At 36.8% G+C, this 25,331-nt stretch overlaps 1 protein-coding gene across 9 annotated transcripts in view; it reads left to right on the top strand.

Moving 5' to 3' along the window:
* Window positions 1–13,637: 13,637 nt before the first annotated feature.
* LOC131685069 (adenylate cyclase type 3) overlaps window positions 13,638–25,331 on the top strand; it is a 145,020-nt gene continuing 133,326 nt past the window's right edge. For 4 of the 9 annotated variants that reach the window (XM_058968486.1, XM_058968484.1, XM_058968481.1 and 1 more), the window contains exon 1: window positions 13,638–13,824. The gene's annotated coding sequence lies outside the window, so the exon portion shown is untranslated. Of the gene's footprint in view, window positions 14,649–25,331 lie in introns of all 9 variants that reach the window. The other 5 variants (XM_058968482.1, XM_058968478.1, XM_058968477.1 and 2 more) reach the window with 3 other exon arrangements.

Here is a 25,331-nt window from a genome sequence, read left to right as displayed (position 1 = left end):
CACAACATTGCATTGCTGACAATGATTGATTGCGTCGTAATGGACGATGAAAGATACGTCAATACTGATGTCAAGTGCCTCTTCGGTCAAGAGTTTTATTTCTCTACCGGAAAAGGAAAGGCTAAAGATAAGTTTAAACAGGAACAGTTTTCAAAGTTTTCGAAAAAATACTTTGTTTGGAAGGCAATTGGCACATGTGGGTTGTAAAGCGTAAAAGCATAGTGAATCATATTTATGTCAAGGAATGTTTACAAAAACCTATGTTCTCTTTTTTGGAGAAACAACTTTTGGCGTGCTGTTTTGGTCAGACCTAGTATCCTGTCACTACGGGTAAATGGCTCAGAAATGGTACGACACCACCATCGTGCAAGTCGTACAAAATGGCCAAATCCTGCGCTCAATTGAAAAATATTAAACAATGGTTAAACGGGACCTCAAGAAAACACAAACAATCGTTAGGAATGAGAAATAATTCGAAACAAATTAGCGTTCGGCATCAATTACAGTGAACACAACTGTAGTACAAAAGCTGCTGGAAGCTGTAAAATGTGAAACCTGATAATTAACAATTGGAACATTGTAAGCAGTTGGAAAAATGCTGCGCTGGAGGTGTTGTATAACTCAAAAATACTATGTCATTTGTGGATGCAACTTTTCTTATCGTTACTACTCAATTTAGATTTAACTTCGGACCTCGCTACTGGAGATATCCTGCATCTTTTACTAATAAGATTCCGTGAAATATTTTAATCTCTTTCTGCAACTTCCAAGCTCACTAAATGGATGTTTCTAGAAGAGGTAGACAGAATCTGTCCAATCACAGTATTTTATTTCGAAATTCAATTCAATTGAATAACAAGTTTCGCGATTTGCGCAATTGTTTTTTGGATCAAAACGATTTGGTCCGAGAATTCGACAATTTGGTTTCTTAGGATTTATAAAAGGAGTGATAATGACCCCCCTTTAATTTCCGAAACTCGATTTGCTTTTATTATTAATTGTTTCAAATTAAAAATCCTATACATTTCTTTTGTAAGAAATGTAAAAAAAATTAAGTCTCCTTTCCGAATACTTGTGGATAAGAAGGTGGAATCTATGTGGACTTCAACTGAATAGAAAATCTGATTGCTACTTCGTTGATCTAGTACTCCGCAATTAACAATTGAATACAGACCGATTTACAGTTTGTGATGGCACTGGTGGTTGAGTGGTAAGCCTGAATGCATATCACCCTACTGGGTCTGAGGTCAACCCTAGCCGACACCGTTGGAACTGCCTGGTGTGAAAAATCCTTGATGAAGCCTTCCATCAGAAGGTAAGTAAAGTCAGGTGCATTGATCAATAGAGACCGATGAAAAATTAAGAAAATTCAAATTTAGAGGTTAAATTCCGGCCATGACAGGTTTTATATAATTTATATCCTTGGATAAATATTATTTATGCGATTGATGACTGGCAGTACAAATCAAACAATTTTCAGCCACTTGTAAAGTTATGAGCAGGAAATCACAAAGTGAAAGAGAAACCAGCATGGTTTCAATTAACAAAATACTCAACTTAAAAATGAATATGAAGCACTTAGCAGGTTAGTTAACGGATATGAACTACAAATGAACGATGGAGCTTCAACGTATGTAAGCTGTACAAAGATATGAGAAAGTCGATTCCAACTTCAATAGTAAATTTTTTAGTACAAATCTTTTTAGACAAAATAGATGTATGCCGCTTTGTGATCTTTAAATAATGTATGAAAATGTGATAAACAAATCGACACACGTATGTAAAGAATTGAACAAAAGCGGTTGGACGAGTAGCGAGAAACGGCAAATCAAACAGAATTAACAAATCAAGATGTTGAATATTCTTTAAAAATTACGGTTTACTGGAATATTTAATCCTATTGAAAAATCAACCAAACGCTCACCTACGCATAATCATGGCGATGGGTGAAGTTGCTTACGAACTCTAGAATGCATAATGAGCAAAAAATTATAATAACGAACACACCGTATTATCATAGGTACACTTTAAACAATCAATTAGATCAATGCCTAGGCTAATCACATAGCTTTAATCAGCTCAGCAGCGTGTTCGAGTCAACGGAATTACATTTTTATCGATCATTTGATGGACGGCAAACTATTTAACAACGAATCCAATGTAGTTACATATTTTGAGGGTTGTAATTGTAGATGCAAAAATAAATATAAGAAAAATCCGAGTTGAGCAGAATTTTTGTCTTAGGTATCCGATATTTAAATCCTAGTCCCAAAGGTAATCATCATGTCAATTCATCAAACCGCCATTTGTAAGTAAGTTGTGTAATACGCACGAATTTTGAACAATCAAACGATAATGAATGGAAGCGTGGCAAGAAAACGAGGTAAATATTTATTAAGCCTATAAATAAATTCAATGTGATGATATATACATATTTATACATCAATCGATTGCATTTAACGCCGGATAACATTTATGAATGAAAATCATTGGAAATATGTAATTGTGTTGAATTCAAAGATATTGGCTGAATAAGTAAAAAATCTTGACTCTTTCGTATTTCTATATTTTTTTGACAATTTTCAATGAATTTCAAAACATGATCGAATTAGACCAATAAATATTATAAGAATTCTATATGTAAGGGAATGTAGTCTAGGTTGGGACGGGTTTGTTTAAAAGCTGATATCTTGTTTCCATGACAATATTTTGAGCTGGTAGTAGATAAATTATGTGGCTTAATGTCTGCGAATGGAAGATGATTACTTGCAATTTTAAATAAGACTCAGGTTAAATTTTCTGCATGACGACAAAATGGCCAAAAATTGTTCCGTTTAAGTTAGGACACTTCAAACAATTTAAAAAATTAAAGGCAATTAAAACTTTAATGCATTATATTTATTTTTCTGTTAATATTTATTTATTAATTCGTATTTTAGAATAAGAATAAGTAACTGAAAGACTTATTTACTTGCATTTGATGCATTTGCAATGTTATCTGACTCACAGTTTTTACATGTAAAACTTGTACGCAATCTTGTACGCATGCGTAAGTGGATGGTGTCCCAACCTATACGACACGCTTGTCCTAACCTATCTTTCGATGAAAAAATCCAATGAAGCAAACGCAAAACCCTGATCGGTAATAAGATTTCAGTTCTTAACACTTTAAAATTATTTACGTTGCAACTTCGATGAAAAAGATTCAATTTAAGATGGCACAAAAATCAGCACAACAAAAGATTTTTCGCACCTTTTTTGACACTGCTCAGTGCAGCTGTGACAAGAATGAACTATAACTTCAACTTGGCATAAACAATGAGCTACGACCGTGACTAGTATGTGCTAAAAATAACAGATGGCAACACTGCATAGGAACAAAAATATCGAGCTGTCCAACTTAATATGAGATTCATAGTTGTCTAGTTTGTTTGAGGACGAAGAGTGCCTCCGTCAAGAAGGAGGAACGGTGAAGTAGGATAGGTTTATTGCCCATTCCTTGAACATTATCCAAACTAACAAAAATTTCTTCGCACATACTTCATGTTCACAATGTGTAACCTTAACTTTGCTGTTTATAATTTTTATAATATTATAGTGGTTTTTACAAGTAAATTTCGTAACATCGACGCTACTCTATGTCAGCAGCACCAAACTTCGATAACAGATTTGCAAACATTGCTGTTTTAGAGGACTATCACTAAAATATTTCACATTATGGGGTTGGGAGGGGGGGTCTCTTATGGTGAAAAACAATATCGGCCTTTCAGAAGTCGAGAAAAAATAAAAGTTGCCATAGTTGCCTGTGGTATGACGGTAAGAAGAAATTTGTATTTTGTTTAAGTACTCTTCACTTAGCTCTAACTCTTGTCCCTTTTTCTAGAAATATACGCGATAAAAACCACAGCAATGTCGATTCATTTGACTACACCATTAGAGCTGTCGTGACATAACACTATGCCAATCTACGAAAAACAAGTAGCAATGTACCAAGAAAATTCAACTTGCAAATATATGATTTGTTTGCAGCATGGTAATACCATGACACGTATGCATTTCAGAACTTAGACTACGGAACTTACAATAGTTGCATTGTTTTGTCTAGTGTAAAATTTGATGTCTCTGATATGATGAAACTGGGCATTTCACTTGCGAATGGCCGAATATTGCTGCTTTTGAATTCAATCACCTTATTTTGACTCTAAGCGCGCAAATCGCCCTGAGATTCGATCATTTTCATAGTTTACATCCTTGCTGTAGGAATAGGAATAACGGCTCTTTGAATTATAGTCTTATTTGGCACGAATTGTTGGTTTGGAAATTTTTTGTAATTTATTCCAACGGACACTTTTTAGCTCAGTGAATCTGCTTTCATTCCTACTAGAGGTCGCTTGGGTTTTGCGAGGTGAAAAATTGGTCACCTATTTCTTCAGGAGAGAAGTGAAGCCAATCAGGTCCGGCGTAATACTTTCAACCCGAGTAAGATAAACATAAGTTGGGGGCCCGTCTATTACCAAAGATTTGTCGCTTTGTCGCAATACACACAATTTATGTTGCAATCAAAGAAACTCACTCGCGGTGTGTTTGTGTAACTGCAAACTGTAATTGTCGTACATCGAGGATTTCAGACGTGTGATATCTAGGATTCAGTTGGTGGAGTCGCCTCTCTTGTGTCGGTGATTGAATAATAGCAATAATTATCATTTTCACCATTCGAAAATAGAAACGATCAATACCTTAATTTTTACGTGTAGATCGATACATTAAAATTACTTGAACCTATTAATATGAGTGACAATTCATTTAAATGTCATTCATGTAAAACAATAGAATAGAAAATACATCGAGTGGATCAAGCGTGTACAGATTCAAATTGCATTACAAGAAATGGTTTGTCAAAAGTCACCCATTAAATTGGTAGTGTTAAAACTTTCATGGTATGGTAAACTTTTCCCATGATTATTTTATTCAATTTCATAGCCATATCCTAATGCACATACACACATCTCTGTGGACATCAAGGGAATAGTCGCTCTGTGCCAATCAAGTTGTGCTTGCAAATAAACGGACTGATAGTATGTGCCCCACACGGTGTATTTATTAGAACAATTTTATGCAAAAAAATTCAGCATCTCTGAAACTTCGGAATATGAAAGAATGGGCTTTCCCCTTTCATTTGAAACTAAGATCAAAATAATCCGTCGGGGGGTCCAGAGCAACTTTTTTTTTTGAAGTTTTTTCGTAACAATATAGGTTTTACTACTGGAGATAATTCATATTTCTGTCCCTAGATGGTGCTTTATACATTCGAACAACACTAAAAGTGAGATTTTGATAGAAAATTTAATTGTCTACAAGTTTGTTGACCACTAAAAATTGATCTGAAATCATCCGGAAAAGTTGTTTAAGATTTTAACAAAGTTATATCTAAGATAATTTCACACGAGGCCTAGTGGTTTGGAAATATGTTTTCTCGCACTTATTATATTACCAAAAAAAAAAAATTGGGTTTAGTGGCATGAAAATATTAGACGGGATTCATTACGTTGACAATTCTAATTGAACTTCTGAAAATTAGGATGTTTGACAGAGTCAGAAAACTATTTGTGCTTTTGGTTTGTAATCTTTCCCGATAGGTTCGAAGGGACTACCATTAATCGGAAGGTACCCAAGCAACCAGAAGTTCGGATAATACTTAAAAAGCACACTTTAAAATTCACGTAAAGTTCTTAGCGAACTTTCAAGCTGCTTAAGCTTTAATGGAACTTGAAAGCTGCTTAAGCCGCTATTAGACCATAAAACGTACTGAAAAATTACTTAAAACGAGAAGCTTGTGCAGCTCCCTTATATGAACTTTTGGTTGCTTGCTTACATTTATGTTTTGTTACACGGGTGTTTTAGAAAGGACCAAACGTCGTATAATTTAGGTTATGATCGCTTAAGTCAGCTATTATAATTCCGTTAAAGACGAAATGTTGGGACACACCGTTTCTAATTTAACGCAAACCACAGTAGTAACTGTCCAAATTAGTCGTTAGTGTGAAATGATTTATTCAAATTTTCTCCGCAAAGCATATTGTGGCAGTTGGATTTTACGGCCATTTCCTATCAATTATGCGAGATATCGTTACTAAATTGGTTCTAGATAATGCGATATGTATTACTTTTGAAAACAAAATATGATTTGAGTACAACAATAACCTTAAATACATAGAAGTCCTCGAATATATCCCAAAAAAAATAAAATATCTTGATCCAAAAACTCAAAGTTTTTTGTTCACTGTTTGTCACATTGAGTTAATTTTGAAAACGGATAATCAGCGTTTTTAACCAAACGTTGCAATGAAATCCGCGAAATATTGCAATGGTGCGTTAAAAGTTTCATTGAGTTTGTTCAAATAAAAGGTTGAAGTTCAGGACAAGTCAATTTTATACGAAGATGCTAACAGAGTAGGAGATTCATGTAAGAATAGTTATCAGTCATCCCTGAGAACAATCGAGAAAATGAAAAAGAAGGCATACATAATTGAAAAGGCTGTTTCTGCGGGACGAATCACTTACCATCATGAAAAAGAATATTAATATCATACTAGTTTGGTGAACACTTATCTAAAACTTCTCATCCCAAAAATATGAATGGTGCCCTGTATCAGGGAATTATAATTTTCAGCTAAAAGATGACTTTCCAAGCTCTCAAATTTCGCTGAATTCACTATTGAACTAAACACAACTATTTGGCAAATAAAAAAGTGCTTGTGAATTAACAAACCACTAGGTCTTCTGTGAAACTAACTTAGACATAGAATTCGTAAAAATATTAAACTACTTTTCGGGATAATTTCAAATCGGTTTTTAGTTAGTAACTAAGTTGTAGACAATTAAATAATCTATCAGATTCTCACTTTTAGTGTTGTTCGAATGTCAAAAGCACCATCTAGGGGCAGAAATATGAACTAGTTCCATTGTAAAATCTATGTTTTCACGAAAAAATACTTAAAAAAAGTTGCTCTAGACCCCCCGACGGATTATTTTGATTTTGGTTTCAAATGAAAGGGGAAAGCCCATTCTTTCATATCCTGAAGTTTCAGAGATGCTGAATTTTTTTGCATAAAGTTGTTAAAAAAAGACACCGTGCCCCAATATGTTACGATGTGGCATGGTGTTAAAAAAACTCTGGCTGCTATGATTGTTTAACTCTTCTTGTGCCAGTGTTTGTCTAAAAAAAACTAAGTTGACAGATGAGTGCCTCAATGTGCCTCACATTGTGATAAAGAATGAAATGATTGTGCATTACTGTCGATCGTTTTCTTATATCGTGTTATCACTCTTGATATAGTGTTATAGTTTATTTGTTGTACCTTCACCAACAGACCCCTTGGCCCAATAGTTGTTGCTTAAACTAATTACATTCCAGAATTGTCAATATTTTTACTTCTATCGAAGGGCTTGAAGATCCAGGCGTCCGAGGATTGTAGAGCAACCCATCCTGACAGACAGTAGTTTTCATATCGTCGGCGGGTTCTTGTAAGTTGACATTGACGTCATTAAAGTGGAGGAGGAATAATACTGGACCGAGATGGCTTCCTTGTGGGATGCTGGATGAAGGATGGTGAAAATAGACAGTCCTTAATGTTGATTTGGAGTTGCCTTCCATCGAGGTAGTAACAAAACCAGTGCAGGAAGTGAAGTTTTCGGATCCGATGTATATTTTCCATTTGTGGCGGGTTGCAAGACCCTTTCACCCATCCCACACACAGGACTGGGACGCCTGATGATTTTTGGCTGCCATTGCTCGGCTGTGGCGGAGAGCAGGAACGGGACGGTAGTAGCTAACGGCCAGGCTTGTTATTTGCTCACACAATGAGCCACAAAGAGCGAAATACACCGATTAAAAATAGAGCAGCACAAAACAACTGCAATGTGCAGAACGACCGCACAAAGAGAAACTTGAAAACGAAAAAGAGTAAGATCTGTGCACCAAGAGCTGCACAATTTCATTCAAAGAGTCACCTTGTCACCAGCCACTTTTTTGTGCCTCCCCTCACTGGAAAGCAGGTGGGAAGGCGAATCGAACTACAATTCAGATAAAGTTTGATCGGAAGAACGTTTTAAAAATGTTTTTTGATTGCATTCTCTACTTACGTGCGCATGGGACCAAGATACACACTAAAGAGCCTCTTTATTTCTACTCTTTGTGGTGCGCAGTCATAGAGTAGAATACAAGTATGGGAGCAACACACATCGGAGTGAAGAGGTTTATTGTGAAAGAGAAGAGCGGTGGTTCGCATGAAAAGTGAGCGTTTGTTATTCTTTGCTCTGAGGTGCATAACATCCCTGCTTACGGCAAAAGTCAAACAATGAGCTAGAAGCGTGTATGGGTTCAACCGTTGTATCGTTACAATTTGTATAATACTTGCCGAGAAAGGCGGCTTGGAAGACCACTTCTCCAGCCACACATATAGGACCGGGACGACCGCTGAGCGCTGGTGGCAAGGGCTCGACTGTAGTGGGGGGATCGAGAGCTTCCATAGTACCAACTGCGTTGCGTCCCAGTATGCGATCAGCATCGACACTCCTTCACAATGGCTGTATTTTATTCCAGAATATGATTCAAAATATCATTTTAAATCAAAAGGCATTTAATAAAAAATTTCCAAAATGCGACAGTTGTCGAGGTATTTGGAAATCTCTAACAAAAATAATTAATTCGTGTGATTATGACCTTTTTAAAAGTTATTCGCGTTTCAAAAATGTGTCAATAAATAATCTAATGTTTGTTGTATTAAAGACGTAAAATTTTTTTTTCGGTGTCTTTGGATCAGGGATAAGCTTTCAATAAAAAGGTTTTCCTAACAACAATTTTGAATTATTTTTATAATTCATAATACTCTCAGTCAAAAACAAAATTTTATGTTTGAATATTCTAAACGCCATTTCAAATCAAAATGCCCGTATCAAAAATTTTCTGAAATGTACTAGAGAGATATTTTAAATTTTATTTTAACAATACAATCATTTTGTTTTATTACGACCTTTTTATAAGTTATTCCCGTTTCAACAAGAATAGGTTTTTTAAAAGGCCCATGCAATTTCTTGTAACTTTCCCTTTGGCAACCGGGCGATATTGTAAACCATTTGAAAGCTACACGAAAAGAATCAAAATATTATTCAACCATAGGGTCTGAAAATTTACAGGATATTTTGAAACACCTATTGTTGTTGACGGAGAAATGCGAATAATTCATGAAAAGGTCGTAATAAAACAAAATAATTGTGTTGTTGAAACAAAATTTTAAATATCTTGAGAACCACTAGAATTTAGAAAAAAAAAATTAAAGGGTTGTGTACAGGACACGACCACGGTGACATTAAAAATGTAGCTTTTTTCAAGAGCGTGCAAATGAATTTTATCTATCACACATATCGACTCACGTTCTTGTTCACTTGCCTGTTTTCATATGTTACAATTTGCTATATACCCTCCCCATCAAAACATAATTTATTGAAGGTCTTTTAACGGTAATCTATTAATTAATCAAGTATCTCACTAGGTGATTGGCATTATTTGGCTGATCCATCTAGTAAAAATAGGCTGGTCTGTCCAGAAAATATATTCAAAAGAAAAGTTCCATATTGAGAGCTGTGATGAGGAAGCCCACGCCCGCCAACGGAAATATACAGATTCTCCATGAAATATGAAATTTCATTTTCCATTTAAATTTTCAATAATGTACTAATGAACCATAGGCTCTTTACCCTACGCAGCTACAAAGCGCCGTAAACATGGATTAACAAGTTACAACGCACACGCATGCATAAAAATAAATATATTTTTTTCAAACGCAACACTCTTAAGCAGCACACACCGCATTGAATTAAATCCAAACCACCCCACCCACCCACTTTGCAAATCATTCTGTGGCACCGTGCTGGTACCCGAAAAATTCGCACACGGCCACCGCTGCCAAAAATGCATAGCGTCTACCGCTTAGTGTAGTGCCCAGACGCTGCAGCCATGGTCTTACTCGTTCGACATAAGAACAAAAACTGATTCAAACGGGTACGCGTCATCTCTATTTATAAACTAACCGTATATGGTTTAGTCACTTAGGTGCGAGTGTGTGCGAATGCCAATGTTACCGAAAATCGATAGCGCTTATTGCATCGCCCGGAGACGATGTTGCTCGTATGGGATAAGAGCAACAACTGATTTAAACGGACATGCGTTGCTTCTATTTATGACTTTTCGTGTTTCATTGAGCAACTAAGCTGCCCTCTATTGATGGCTGTGTCTGAGAAATCTGCCTCACGAATGGTAATTTTCCCGGTTTTTGTGAACTTTTTAATTTTAGCAATTTCCAAGTCTACTTTTATTGGGGAGATATTAAATTATTACCAATATTTAAGTTAGGTGTTTCTGAATCGGTTGGTGTATGAATGATTAAAATCCATCTAGTAATATCGGAGTTATAAGCGTGCAAACCTTACATAGTTTCGTTACATGGGAGATAGTTTAGATTTTAGAATGACACCTAGTCCCAGATAGTGGAGTAAGACATTTTTAATGTCAAAATTGTTATGAAATTGTTTTGATTTGAAATAACATTTAGAATTATATTCAAAAACAAAAATGTATTTTTGACTGCTAATATACTTATACAATTATAAAAATATGTCAAAATTTGTTAGGGAAACTTTTCTATTGAAAGCGTCTCCATGATCCAAATACACTGAAACAGTTTCTTTGGCGTCTTTTTTTGGTGGGGAAACGTGAAATTGTTTTAAAAAGGCCATAATCACACAAATTAACTGTTTTTTGGAGAAAAATTCCAAATATCTCGAGAACTTTGGAAGATTTTGATTTCAAATGATGTTTATGTTTATGTTTATTACCTTCACCAACAAGCCCCTTGGCCCCAATGGTGGTTGCTTAAACTAATTACATTTTAAAATTGCTAACATTTTCGCTTTTATCGCATTCCGCGTCCGGTTGAAGTCAAAGGCCGTCGCCACACTGTTAAAAATTCGCAGGAGTCCGGTAACAGCGCTCTGGCAACCATAGTTGGTTCTCCTGAACGGAACTCGCAGAAAAGAGTTATTACGTAGAGCTCGAACGTGGGCTTGAAGATTCAGACGTCCGAGGATTGTAGGGCAATCCGCTCTGGCAGAGAGTAAGTCCGAGACGAACTGGGCTCGAGAGCAGTCCCTCCGAATGCTGAGTGTATCGAGGTGTATTAGCAGGCAACGGTTTTCATAGCTCGGCAGCTGAAATCTGTTTCACCATGGGAGATGCCGAAGGGCGAAGCGTATGGACCTGCGTTGGACAGCCTCGATTCTGCTAATCCCGTTCTGGTAGTACGGATTCCAAACAGCAGAACAATATTCTAACATTGAGCGGACCAACGCGCAGTAAAGCGATTGAAGACAATTTAAGACGTGATGCCTTATCCACGATGTATGACGTATGTGGTTTGAATGTTAGTGCCGAATCCATGATGACTCCGAGATCTTTGATGTGAGAAGAAATGGTAGTAAAATTGAGTCGGATGGCGCTTCCGCGTGAACGTAACAATTGAGCATTTACTCGGGTTTAAAACCATTCTGTTTAGATCACACCACGTACTAAAGCTGTCCAGTTCCCTCTGAAGAAGCTCGGCATCGGTTTTATCCCGTATTTGTTGAAAATTTTTCATGTCGTCGGCGAAAGAAAGGCGGGGTCCCCGTAATGTGATATTGACGTCATCAAAGTAGAGGAGGAATATTACTGGACCGAGATGGCTTCCTTGTGGTATGCCGGATGTAGCGAAGAATGGTGCAGATAGACAGTCCTTAAAGCTGATTTGGAGTTGCCTTCCATCGAGGTAGGAACGAAACCAGCGCAGAAGTTGTCCATGAATGCCGAGTTTGTCCAGCTTCGCTATTGCGATATCATGGTTGAATTTTGTCGAAGGCCGCAGATAGATCCATGTAAGTAGCATTGGTTTGCAATCCGTCAGCGAATCCATCCATTACATATGTTGTGAACGAGAGCAGGTTGGTCGTTGTCGATCGTTTAGGCATGAAACCGTGTTGGTCATCTGCAATGTAGTGTTTGCAGTGAAAGAAAATAGGATATAGCTCGAACAGTTTTGATACGGCACTTAAACACGAGATTCCCCGATAATTGTCAATGTTCGATTTGTTTCCTTTTTTATGAACTGGAAACATGTGCGCTACTTTCCAGCAGGAAGGGAATGTACCAGTGCTTGATACTTGGATTCTTTTGTAATGAAATTGTAGTTTTGCATGTCAATTGGTATAAAATTTATAAATTTGTATGTATAAAGTTATTGTTAGAATAACTTGATTACCGATAAGTTCTCCATCATGCAATCACATTGAAAAAGTTTCATTTCTCTTTAAGTTATTGTTGACAAAGTATAAAAAATTAGAAAAAATGGGTTTCTTTGCAATTTAAATTTTTAACATAAATTTTTGTTTTTGTGAAAAATGACATTTTTTCAGTGCACATATTTTTCACGCAGAAGTATTCATTCCCTGTAACTCGTTATCACATAGTTTTGCTGTTTAAGATACTGCAATCGAACGAAACATTTTTAAAAGTAATGCACGCAGAAACGTCTACGCCCTTCTCAAAAATTTCACTTGTATTAAAATATTGAAATTGCCAGAGAAAAGCATGGAGTTTTATAAACCGAACACAGCTGCAAAGTTTCGTTCGAATGGGCGATGACCATATTTTGCGATCGACCAGTTTCTCATGGATCCCTCTATAGGATCTACAATGGAATGTATACTTTTAATTATACGATCTAAACCTTGTCGAAGACCCTAGCTTTCAATATTGTTTAATTAAAAATTGAAAACAGCACCGCCATAGCGCCAAAATTTCGATACGATTGAATAATGTACAAGGTAGTATATAGCAACTTTGCCAAAGACACCATAACGCTGAATTGAGAAATAATGAAAGGACGCACGAATAGTGGCTAGCCCATTTCGGACGCTAGGCTCCCCTGGAGCTTTCCTTCGAATTTATAAAATGATTAATTCAATGAACTACTAATAAATTAATGCAGTTTTACAATAAAAAGTTGGTTCATTTTAGAATGCGGAAGTTTGTCCTATGTTCCAAAAAATGAAAAATGTGGATAAGCTCCTTTTGGACGCCAGCAGCTTGTATATTAGCCGCAAAATAATAAAACTTAAACATATCTGTTACAATAGTTCCATACCGTAACGACAACTTGTTAGATGGAGAAGCCTGGTGACTGATATGTTTCTCTTCAAGACTCACAATTGCCACCCAAAACTCGCCGACGGACCGTGGAGCAACCCGTTGATACAGAGAGGGTAGAGCGAAACTGTCTATTTATGAGTAAACTGTTTACATTTTCCATCCAAGGGAACATGTGATACATGAGTTGAAAACCTGGCGGGAAACCAATTACCATGTGCTTTTTCCGGAATTTCTCCCGCATAGTGCAACGTTTCCTCTGAGAGCCGCTCGGCATCGAGCAAGCGTAGGAGAACTTTTCCCGATGCGTTTCCCTCTTCACACACGAAAAAGGACTCAGCTCCAGAAGCTGACAAAGTTCGTGGGTTCGTATCACGTAGCCGTTAGTCTGTGAGTAAAGTTCGGGATTGTCGGTCGCAATCGTCTAGTCGCTCCTGAAGGTTGGTGCGCGCCAGGCGGTCGTTGGCTTGGTCCATTAGTTTCCAGTACAACTACTACAGTAACCCCCGGGGGTTGCCACAGCTGAACCAACACATTAGCAGCACCAGTCTGGCCATTTGTGCAGAAGGGAGTCTGGAAGAAGCTAGGTATACATACCAGTGAGTGGCTGGCTGAGTGCTTCATAATGAGAAGCTCAAAGCTGGGAAAGTTAGATCTTTGAAAGGAAGAAGCGTCATACTAAGTGAATCGGAGGCAAGCACTCGGTCTGATCCGGCCTCTTCGGTGGTGGTCAGAAATAGGCTGCTGTCGGTTTTGCTTGCTTCTTTTTGTTTCAGTACGGTGCATCCTGGCAACAGACAGCTAAAAGGTATCTGGCATTTCAATCGTTGAGGTATAGTTGGATGTGGTGTGCAATCGGAAGTGCTTCCGGTGATTGGGAAACTGGGTTACATAATCAACCTCAGTGCTGGCTAGGCTAGAGCCAGAGGAATGAGTCTCGAGTGGGAGAGCAAGTGCTATATTGAAGAATGTGGAGATTATTCGATTGGAGATTTTGTTGGTGAACGGATGGTTCTTAGCTTTGTTTTGGCGTTGTGTATGAAGTAAAGAATGTTCGGAACAGGTATTCGCGTAGCAACATGAAATGAGGCAAAACTTTCGTAGGCAACCAATGGACAGAGCATTCGGCAATGAGCCCTGTTTTGATGTGTAGGTGCCATTGAAAGGAAAAACCACATCGGTCTGGCATCATATAAAAAGGAAAAATAATCGATATAATCGTTTGAAAAATTCCCTCTCAGTGCCAGAAGCGAAGAAGTGAGAGTGTATTTCTTGGATAATTTATTGCGTGTGGGGTTTCAGCGGTGAGACTGGTTGCTTAAGTTAATAGACATTTCCAAACTTAGATCTGGAGAAGTTTCAGCAGAATCCTTTTGGGATCGGAAGTTATTAAAACGACGAAAACGGGAAGGTATGTATAGATATTATTAAATAGCTTTAATTTTGCGAAACGAAGAGAGTTGCGATTTTTTGACTAGTGATTAAAAGAACATGTTTATTTAAAATCATATTTGTCCTGACCCAGTTTGTGAGGGTGTGGGCGGAACGATTTGAATATAACGTCTGGGTTTCAGTTAAGTGGGATTTCTTAATTTATTGAAACGAAGTACAAACATTTTTATGTGGGTAGTTGCGCTACATCACACTACAAGAGTTCGTTTTGTTAAACCTTCGTGAAACACTTACACTGGATCATTCATGTAGCACGAAGTCTCATGAAGGGGGACAGGGGTTTTAGTTAAAATCTACGTTATTCTACGAAAGGAGAGTGTTTATCTTAAAAGATTACACTATCTCTATTCCGTATTACTAATAAACGTTAGGTATTGAAAAGGGTTTTATATCCGAACGGAATGAAATAACTCCGGAATACTTAATTCAGATATTTCATACCAACAATAGAATATAGTATTAATGAGCCTTACATAAGAGATAAAATATCAAAAAATATTAGACTATTCTACTAACATCCAGTTTGTAATGCAATAAGATAATGTAGTATCCAAATGGTAACCACATTGAATAACATAAATTGCCGTATGGAGGTATTAATAATGCAATAGCTCGCTCAGATATTTACACCGAAAAAAAATAAAGTACTACCATACAATATCAGTCTGCTTTTTACTTCTGTCCGAGTCTGAATGACAACTAACAACCTATTGGTGCATTGTCTAGAGAACAAAGGAAACATTGTATTTTATCTTGCCATCACGAGCAAAGTTGATGAAAAAGCTCTGCTCCGGCCCAATGCTGCGGTCATTGACTTTGAATTTTATACAATACGATTGAATTTTCATGAAGTAGAAAACCTTCCGAAAGTGAAGAGCCTAGTATTACGGAGGACCTCAGTATCATCGTCTCCGCAGAACAGTGTTGATATCATTCAACACGTGAGCCCAAACCGAACGTTTCGTTTTGCAGAACAATTTAACACACGTGGGTGAAAGTAACAACGTTGGAATTGTATATAGAAAATGATTAATCAGTGGTATGGCTACATGACCTATCACCTCGTACCCCTTCAGAGCTAATTGCAAAGTGCAAGCTACAATACGAAGAAGTAGAATCGGTCACACTTGCTACTGGAGAAAATTCTTCCCAAGTATTCCTAACGGTATTCTTGTGATGATGATGCGGGTCGAAAGACCTGTTCCCACCTACTTGGCAATAAAACTCAATTCACGGAGCTACAATTAAACAAACTACGTTATGCACCCATGAGGAGCAAACTCCTATATGCAAGTCCCGTAATCAGGCAGCTCACCATAAACAACCTTGCGCAGAAGAAGCAGAGAAGAATGCATCTCACCTGATTGTCAATTCACTTATGACAAGCAAACCCAAAACAGAATTTTAAATACCAATGCCTGAACCAGAACCGGTGGCCTCTGTTCAAGCCAGAATGACAACCACAAAATCAGCATCCAGCATCCCAAAATCAACTGTAGGCAACACCGGCGAGAAAGTTAATAACAATGACGAAGGAGATTACACTGATCACCCGTAAGTGCAAGAAACAGGGAAGAACATGTGATCGTGAGCACCAAGGCAGCTTTAACGATGGTGACCTTGGCATGAAATGAGAGAACGAGAGAATTAATTTTTGAAGACGCGTTCAAGCATTTTAAGTGGTAACTGGCTAACTACTCGAGTAATGTTGACTTCCAATGCTTCAATGTTTCAGATAGACTTGGTGTAGGTGAATGTACGAAACTTCTACGAGATGAAACTCTATTTTAAATTAAATTTTTAACTTTAACTAGTTGTTCTACCTCCTGAACTGTGGGTCTAACCCTAGTGTTATTAAAGTTTATCAAAATTGTGTTATCCCATAACGCCGAACACTTTTGTTTCTTTTGTTTCAGTTTCCTGCGCAGCCCTGAGCAACGATACAATACTGTTTGTGCACTGAATATAGAACAAAGTGCTGTTGCTTCACTACACGGAAAAAATTGTTCCCAAAATCGTGAAAAAAGTGCCATGAATTCTGGAACAATCACGTTTTTACGTTACGAAAACAGGATTTATTTTTACCATTTTGTTAACCATTTTTGTTAACGACCTATTGAGTCAATTTGTCAACAGTGGTTACGGCATTAAATTAGCAAGGGGCTGGAAGGTGAAGTATATTTTTCAATATTTAGAGCCATAGTACTCAAGGGAGAGCAAGGAGTTGAAGGGAGAAAGTTTAGAAAAGCGTGGAAGGATCATATATGCAAGCTTAGAGCTCACCGGCGACTTAACCTTTTGTCTGCTACCGTAAGAGTCAGGGTCTTTTGGCATTAGAAATGCGAATCACCTGAGTCTACGGCATGTCCGGACAAGCGTAAAGTAACTTGTTACTTGGAAGTTTACCGTGACTTAACTTTTTGTCGGTTCCGACAGCATGAAATTCGAAATTTTATTCATGAATCCCTTCAATCCTCATGAACTAATTCATGACTTCTAATATATTAGTCACGATCCATTATCCATTCATGCTAGTGAAAGAGTTCACAAAATTATGAAATATTGTTCATGTATTCGTGAACTGGTTCATGATATCTAACATAATAGTCACGACTTACCATTCGTGATCGTGAAAAAGTTCACGAAATCATAAAATATTATTCATGTATTCGTGAATTGGTTCAAAATATTATTCATGTATTCGTGAATTGGTATTCGTGAATTGGTGTATTCGTGGTGGTTGGTGAATCCCTAGGTTAGTCTGACAATTCGTGCTCGTCAAATAATGCACAAAATTATGAAATAGTATTCATGGATTCGTGAACTAGCTCGAGATGAATGCAACGCTCACGAAAAAAAATCGATAACACACACTCACACACAACGAGCCTTTGTTAGTATTTGGTTTCGTATCAAATTACTGCTTTCGAATCTCACAAAAGATTCCCTTTCTTCTCCACCTTATACCTTTCATTCTCTCCACCCACCCATCCGTCATACGCAATCTCGTCGGTACTGCTGTGCTGCACTGTATTTTGTTTTGTTCAATTCTTTTCTCCGCTGCTATAAATAGCTCATGACCTGAAACTTCTAGTAAAAAAGTCCGACCGTCAGATTCATAGATTAGAACTGACAAACATCTATTCGCTAAAAACACCTCGTTACAACCCGTACCATGACGGCATGTACTCGCTGAGCAATAAAATGGTATAAATATATATACCGTAAACTATATAAATATATATATACCGTAAACCGGGGTGACATTGATCACCGGGGTGACATTGATCACTTATCGAAGTATTCATTACACATTTTTAGGCGCAACAAATTTTTTCCGAGTTTTATATTTTTAAACCATGTACTGATGTAAGGAGAACAAGATTGGATGGTTTTACCAAAAATTGTCCGTTTACAGCTATTTTTTCAAAGTTGAAGTCCGTTTTCGTGTTCCGGGGTGACTTTGATAACCTGCATGTTCACCCACATTTAGTTATTTATGTCAATGCTTTTCATTCAAATGTTTGTTTAAACTAATTCTGGAAAGATACTCATTGTTAAATAGATGTAAATTAGTATTATACAAAGTATTTCAATGTACTGCAAATTCGAGTAACCAAAATTCGTATAATTTGTGTCCAACTAGAATAAAAGATTCCGAAAACCTTTAAAACTGCTAAAATTGTTTTGTTTCAGTGTTTTATCGATGTATAAAACGTTTCATCCATTTTAACACGTTGGAATATTAAACAATAAAAAAAATGTTGCGAATTTTAGCTTAAAATAATTTGAAATAATTACCAACTAGTTTCACAAAAAATGTATTAAAAATAAACAAACTCTTCAAACTAACTTTAGCATATCCCAATCTAAAGTGAAATAAAAACTCGCTTTTAATTTATTGCTCAAATCTGAGATTTCTTTGTTTTATAAAAAATACACACTTTACGAAGCTTCGTAAAAATCAGGTAAAGTTAAATTTCGGTTTTTTGTAGTTTTTGTACCAAAAAACCGAACAATATACTCAAAAAGTATAACAAATCAGTATTTTATAAGTTTAGAGTAAAAATCAATTCAAACTAAAATGATTCGGTAGACTATTCTGGTTTAATAAGCGATCTACGAAAAAAGTTTCCAGTGATCAAAGTCACCCCGGGTTTACGGTGCGCTTCACACTAATGATGAGTGAGATAATATCGTTTAGCTCCCCGCCGCCGCGCTGGTGTTTCAGTATCTACATTCACGCTTTTTGCTTTGTACCACTTTCCCGTCGTTTTATTCTGTTTGTATGTATGTGTTGGAAACTAAGCTTTACTAGAAAACAAAAAAGCTAACGGGTAGCTTCTGAAACCGAACCGACAAACATCTACTCATTAAAACGCCTACTTACACCATAGGCCATAGTGCCACATGATGGGTAGCTGTTCGAATGAACTATATACACTTCTCTTTGTAGAAGCGATCACATGTGAGACAGCTTGCATGAAGACGTTAGTATATGTTCTTCAAGTTTTCTCTGCACTGTTTAGCCAACAACGTGTAGACAAAATATTTGTTTTTGCTTTGAAAACTTCAGTTTCCGCCATATCACTACCAAATCGATTTTCTGTGCGTGAACTAGTTCACAACTTTATGAATATGATTCATGATTCCTAATATATTAGTCACGGTCCAATTTCCGTGCTCGTGAAATAGCTCACAAAATCTTGCAATATTTTTCATGTATTCGTGAACTGGCTCATGATTCCTAGTAGAATAGTCACGACGGACCATGCGTTCCCGTGAAATAAATCACAAAATTATAAAATATTTTTTATGTATACGTGAACTGGTTCGTGAATCCTAGTATAATAGTCACGACTTACCATTCATGCTCGTAAAATAGTTCATCGTCAAATATTGGCATGTGTTTGTGAACTGTTTCATGATACCTAACATAATAGTCACGACTTACCATTCGTGATCGTGAAATAGTTCACGAAATCATAAAATATTATTCATGTATTCTTGAATTGGTTCATGAATTCTAGTATACGTTTGACAATTCGTGCTTGTCAAATAGTTCACAAAATTATGAAATATTATTCATGGATTCGTGAACCAAACAAAAACTGCGTTGAGCACCACAAATCGAGTTGGTGATATAGTTCATAGCATAAGCATAAGCATAAGCATAAGAGATCGCCCGTAGTTGCTACTCCGTTATTGACCAGAAACAAATTAGGTTGCAAAATGTTCATTGGAACAACATGTTTGGGAATAACATGATGAGCCACATTGTACAATCTATTCTGATCCCTGCATGCTGATCAATACCGACGCCGGCCACGTCCGAATGCAGATCTTCTGGGAAAGAAAGGAATGTTAGTCCGATACATGTTGCTACTAGAGACCGAGGAATCCTCTGCATCTCCACATGTATCACGGGAATGGGAGAGTTGTTAGTAAGTGTGCCAATTGCGTTATCATGTAATAATTGCTCTGGGCAGCCGGCTGCTGAGAATTTGGGAAATTTATCATTTGTTGTATTAATACGATTAGCAAAATAAGCAACTTGAACTCCGGAAAGCAGGCTATAAGGAGCACTGCTTATATTTCTTAATAATATTCAATCACGCGACGAATTTTTTCGTGGTTTCTATCGTGTCGGTGCTGATTTTACCCGGCGATCGTTTGAATAAAATGAGGAATCTTATACAGAAGGTTCATCAGACTCTTCCATAGGTGTCGCGAAGTTGGTGTTCTAGGATTCGCTCCATGCAAGCGATGCGACCTGTACATAGTTTATTAGGTAGTAGTTTAGTAAGTTTTCGAGAACACGATCGCTCGAAAAAGAAGATCTTGTTTAGTTTTTGGTTCTTTTTAAACTCTGGGTAGCCGGCTACCGAGAGTATCCTATGTTTTCTAAACAAAAGCAATTTCAACTCCACACAGCCGATCGTGGGAGTATTGCCTAGAAAAGCTAATCTTATCTGCATAATAGGCCGGATCACTATTTATTGCGACATTATTTAGACTAATTTCTCCACAATATATTTTTTGGGTTGCAAACTACCGAATGATAACACGTTATACACACAAAGAGTTATGATAGCTCGAGATGTTATAAATCAACGAAAGTATTTCCTATTTCTAATATCGGATTGTTTGCGAAATACACGTATACGAACGATTATATCGAACATTAAAGGGAAATACAGAGGATCGTTAACCTGATGCACGGGCTTGCCACTAATAACGGAACTTGAAATTAGATTCATTAAAACAGACGCGGCGAATTTTCAGTGCGTATTGACCCGCGATCATCGATACTAGTCAAATTAAAGTCTTATTGGAGCTGATTTCCCAACAACTATTCATTTTTACGGTATTGTTTTCTCCGCTAGATCTGTTCGCACCCTCTCATTCTGCTACTATTGGCAGAAGGCTGATAGCACCCAGTCGTCGCCGGTCTAAGGACCAAATGCCATTAATAAACTTAGACTCGCGTGGAGGCATGAGATAGAATTGAAAGCTAACCAATGAACATGACAGCAAAACACTTATTCTTCGTGCTGACATAACTGAAGGTAATTGCTTACCGGTCCCCGATTCCCCTCGCGAATTGTCAATTCTCAAACCTCATACATGATTGAAGTCATCATTGTCAGTGCCATCAACGAATACCCAAAATTTACATGCGACAAAATATCTGCAATCCCGAATATTAAAGAATCAAAACCTCTACTCATTCGCAAAAAAATAAGAAAGTAAAAAAAAAAACAGTTGAATATCCACGGCTGCTCCAAAGATGAATGACGCCTATGAAACACCCAATAAAAAGTAGGTGACAAGGGACGCGGACGAAATTAGCTGAGCACCGACTGGTTGGTTTGCCACCTATTTTTCGGGCGAAGAATTTTGGGGCGACACCTGGTAGTCGCTAGTCGCTGGTGAAACGCCAATTATTTGAATATGCTAATTTTTCATATTGGCGTATCTTTTTTCACTTTTCGGATTGAATTTTTCTCTCTGAAAAACCATTTTTCACTATTTTTAGAATATACACTGTGTTTCTAGATGTTTTCTGTGCACTTTTATTGTCCTTGCATCGGGAATCGACGGCCCGTAATGCGAGGAAAAGATATTTTTTCATTTGCCGGAATTCGATTTTCACAAATTGTCACCACTCGCGTCACTCAAAAATATGCCGAAAATACTTTTATAAGCCACTTCACCTTGTGTAATCGTTAAATTGCACCCTTATTGACACTTTCGATAACCGGGAGGCAGTAAACTGCGCCGAAAATAATGAAAATTAACCGACTCGAAGGGAGCTCTACAAGAGTCAACCGCTCGCGACGAAGATACACACTCGAATCCAAATCGAGTTGGTGATATAGTTCATAGAATTAAACTGCTGATATCTTGAATATGATTACGCCACCTGTCAAATTGAAAAGTAAGCTCTATAATAAAATATCAGGATAGAGTGAACAGAAGTTATGAAAATCGTGACTAAGATCTTGAAATCACGAACATAAACCACAATATTCGTGACAAAAATGTCAAAAATCGTAACTAAGATCCAGAAATCAAGAACATAAATAAACATAAATCTCTACAATCATGAAATCATGAACATAAATCACATTACTCGTGATTAAAATATCAAAAATCGTGACTAAGTTCCTAAGATCATGAACATGAATCACTGTACTCATAACTAAAATATGACGATAACGTGAATAGAAATTACGAAAAGCGCAACTATTATCCTGAAATCATGAACGTCAATCTGACAGTAAACTCGTGAATAAAAAAGCACGGTAACGTGATGACAAATCACAAAAATCGCGAATAAACTCCTGAAATCATGAACATCGTTTGAGTTGGCTATGTATTCCCAAAGTATGAGCAAGAATAATAACAGAAACTAAACATGTCTAGGGCACAAATACAGTAACCCAGCCAAACATTCCAATGTAACGCCATGTATATATTCGGGGTGAACTAGTTTTTTAGTAACACAAATAGTTTCATGAATACGAGGTTTATTATTCACAATATCAGGAATTTGGTCAAGATTTTCGTAAATCGTTCAGTTCACGAAATCATGATCTTTTGATCATGAATTTATGAACGTATTACACATATATACACAGTCGACAGTCAAACGTCGTTCATGATTTCAAGATATTAGTCGCGATGTTCGTAATTTCCATTCACGTATCATGATATTTTAGTCATGAGTAGAGTGAAATCATGAACATGTTTCACGATCTATGTTATGATTTTAAGTATTTTTGTCACGAGTTTTGTGATTTGTGTTCATGATTTCAGGACCTTAGTCACGATTTTAGATATTTTTGTCACGAGTTGTGTGATTTGTGTTCATGATTACAGGATCTTAGTCACGTTTTTCGTAATTTCTGTTCATGTTATCATGATATTATATTTTAGAGACTACTTTCAAAGAGTAACTAATGATCATGATATCAGTAGTTTTATCATGGTATTCGTAAATTCTCTTCGCATTATCGTGATTTTTTTGTTACTAAAGGTCACTAGCAGCTGGGTATTCCATGAGAAAGTGCTTGGAACAAAAATGATTCCACGAAAAATGCTCCAAATTTTGTGAAAGAGTTCACGTAAAAAATTCATTACCATGTTGCATGAAATTGTAAATGTTTAGGGATATCTTCTAAATAATACAAGCACGCAAATAGAAACTAGATAAATTGTAAATCATGTACTAGGAAGCATGAACCAGGTCTCGAGTATATGAATAATATTTTATGATTTCGTGAAGTTTTTCACGAAAACGACTAATAAGTTGTGACTATTATACTAGATATCATGAACCAGTTCACGAAGAAATGAATAATATTTACGTTTACGAATACATGAATAATATTTAATGATTTCGTGAACTATTTCACGAAAACGAATGGTAAGTTGTGACTATTATACTAGGGATCATGAAATGGTTCACGATTACATGAATAAAATTTCATGATTTCGTGAACTATTTTACGAGCACGGATATTGGATCGCGACTAATATATTAGGGATCATGAATTAGTTCACGAGGATTGAATGGATTCATAAATTAAATTCCGAATTACGTGAAATAGTTCACGAGAAAATAGCCAGAATATATTGATTTTGTGAACTAGTGTATATCTTTGAAAAAATCATGAATCAACCTTTGGTTTTATGAATAATGTTCATAAAGTTGTGAACTAGTTCTCGTACAGGAAATCGATTTGGTAACGACAGGGCGGAAACCGTGACTGAAGTTCACAAAACAAAAACAAATATTTCCACTAATGAAAGCCTTATGCGGGCGTTACTGAAGAGAAATTGAACATAAAAACCATGATTTTTGGTCATGGTCCTGTTTTCGTAACGTAAAAACGTGATTGTTCCAGAATTCATGGCACTTTATTCACGGTTTTAAGAACAATTTTTTTCCATGTAGACTGTATCGAGTACATATATTCTGAATGAGAGCAGGTTAGTCGTTGTAGATCGGTTAGGCATAACACCGTGTTGGTCGTCTGCAGTGAAAGAAAAATGGGTATAAAACTACCAACTCGTATAATTTTGATACGGCACTTAAACACGAGATTCACCGATAATTATCAATATTAGATTTGTTCCCCTTTTTATGAACTGGAAACTTATGTGCTGCTTTCCAGCAGGAAGGGAATGCACGAAGACTCGCCGAAGTGGTTCAAGAAGCCTGTTGATGCACTTCTTGACCAAAATCGAGCGAACGTCATCTGGGGTCGGGGAACTAGATGCGATTTTACGCTGCGCCATAAAAAAAACCAATGACGTAAAATCGGACAGTCAAGACGTTCGGTCTTCGATTAACCGACGGTTGTAAGACCTTACAACTTATTTTCATCTTGTTTAAATCAAAAGTCTTCCAAGATTTCGAAACACCAAGTTTTCTCCTTGAGATTGGCACCGTTTATCTAAAAATGAGCATCGTCTCAAAAGGTGGTTTGTTGGCTGCAAACTGGAAAAACTATACTTGATCGAACTGTCATTTTTGATCGAAAATTCCAAAATTGACGACGTTGCTCTAGCGTATATTTTTGCATGATGAAAAATATTGGATTTTTGATGCACTTTGCTATCACACTTTTTTCACGGTTGCCAAAAGAAATGGTATGAAATCGACAAAAAAATTAACTTTTTGATCAAATATATTATAAAAGACTGGCAGCCATGCTAACCTACCAGCTACTAAAAGTAAGAAGAAGTTTGACACTTTTCAATGTCAATAATCTGTCAGGTCAAAGGAGTTGCACTTTTGATCACACTTTTGATTCATCACACTTTCATACTGTGCAGTTTGATTTGGTGGGAACTGTGCAATACTGTGTTGCAATTATTTCGTGTTCGCTCTTTTCCTAGAGAATTTTACACTGGGAACAAAATAACCAATCAATCTTTATCATTATTGAATATTGATAGAGAATTGAGAGGTTGTCTAAAAGTTTTTTTTATTTGTTTTGTTTAATTCGAGAAAGCATCAAGGCTATAAAAACCTTACTTCGATCGTAAAAAAAATGCTTCGCCTGCTAGCAAAGAACCATAATGGCGCTTAGCAAAAATATTTAAACTACAGTCACGTACTGTCGCTTAC

This window comes from Topomyia yanbarensis, chromosome 2 (genome assembly GCF_030247195.1).
Source record: "Topomyia yanbarensis strain Yona2022 chromosome 2, ASM3024719v1, whole genome shotgun sequence".
Lineage (NCBI taxonomy): Eukaryota > Metazoa > Arthropoda > Insecta > Diptera > Culicidae > Topomyia > Topomyia yanbarensis.
This window is presented reverse-complemented; position numbering and strand designations above follow the sequence as displayed.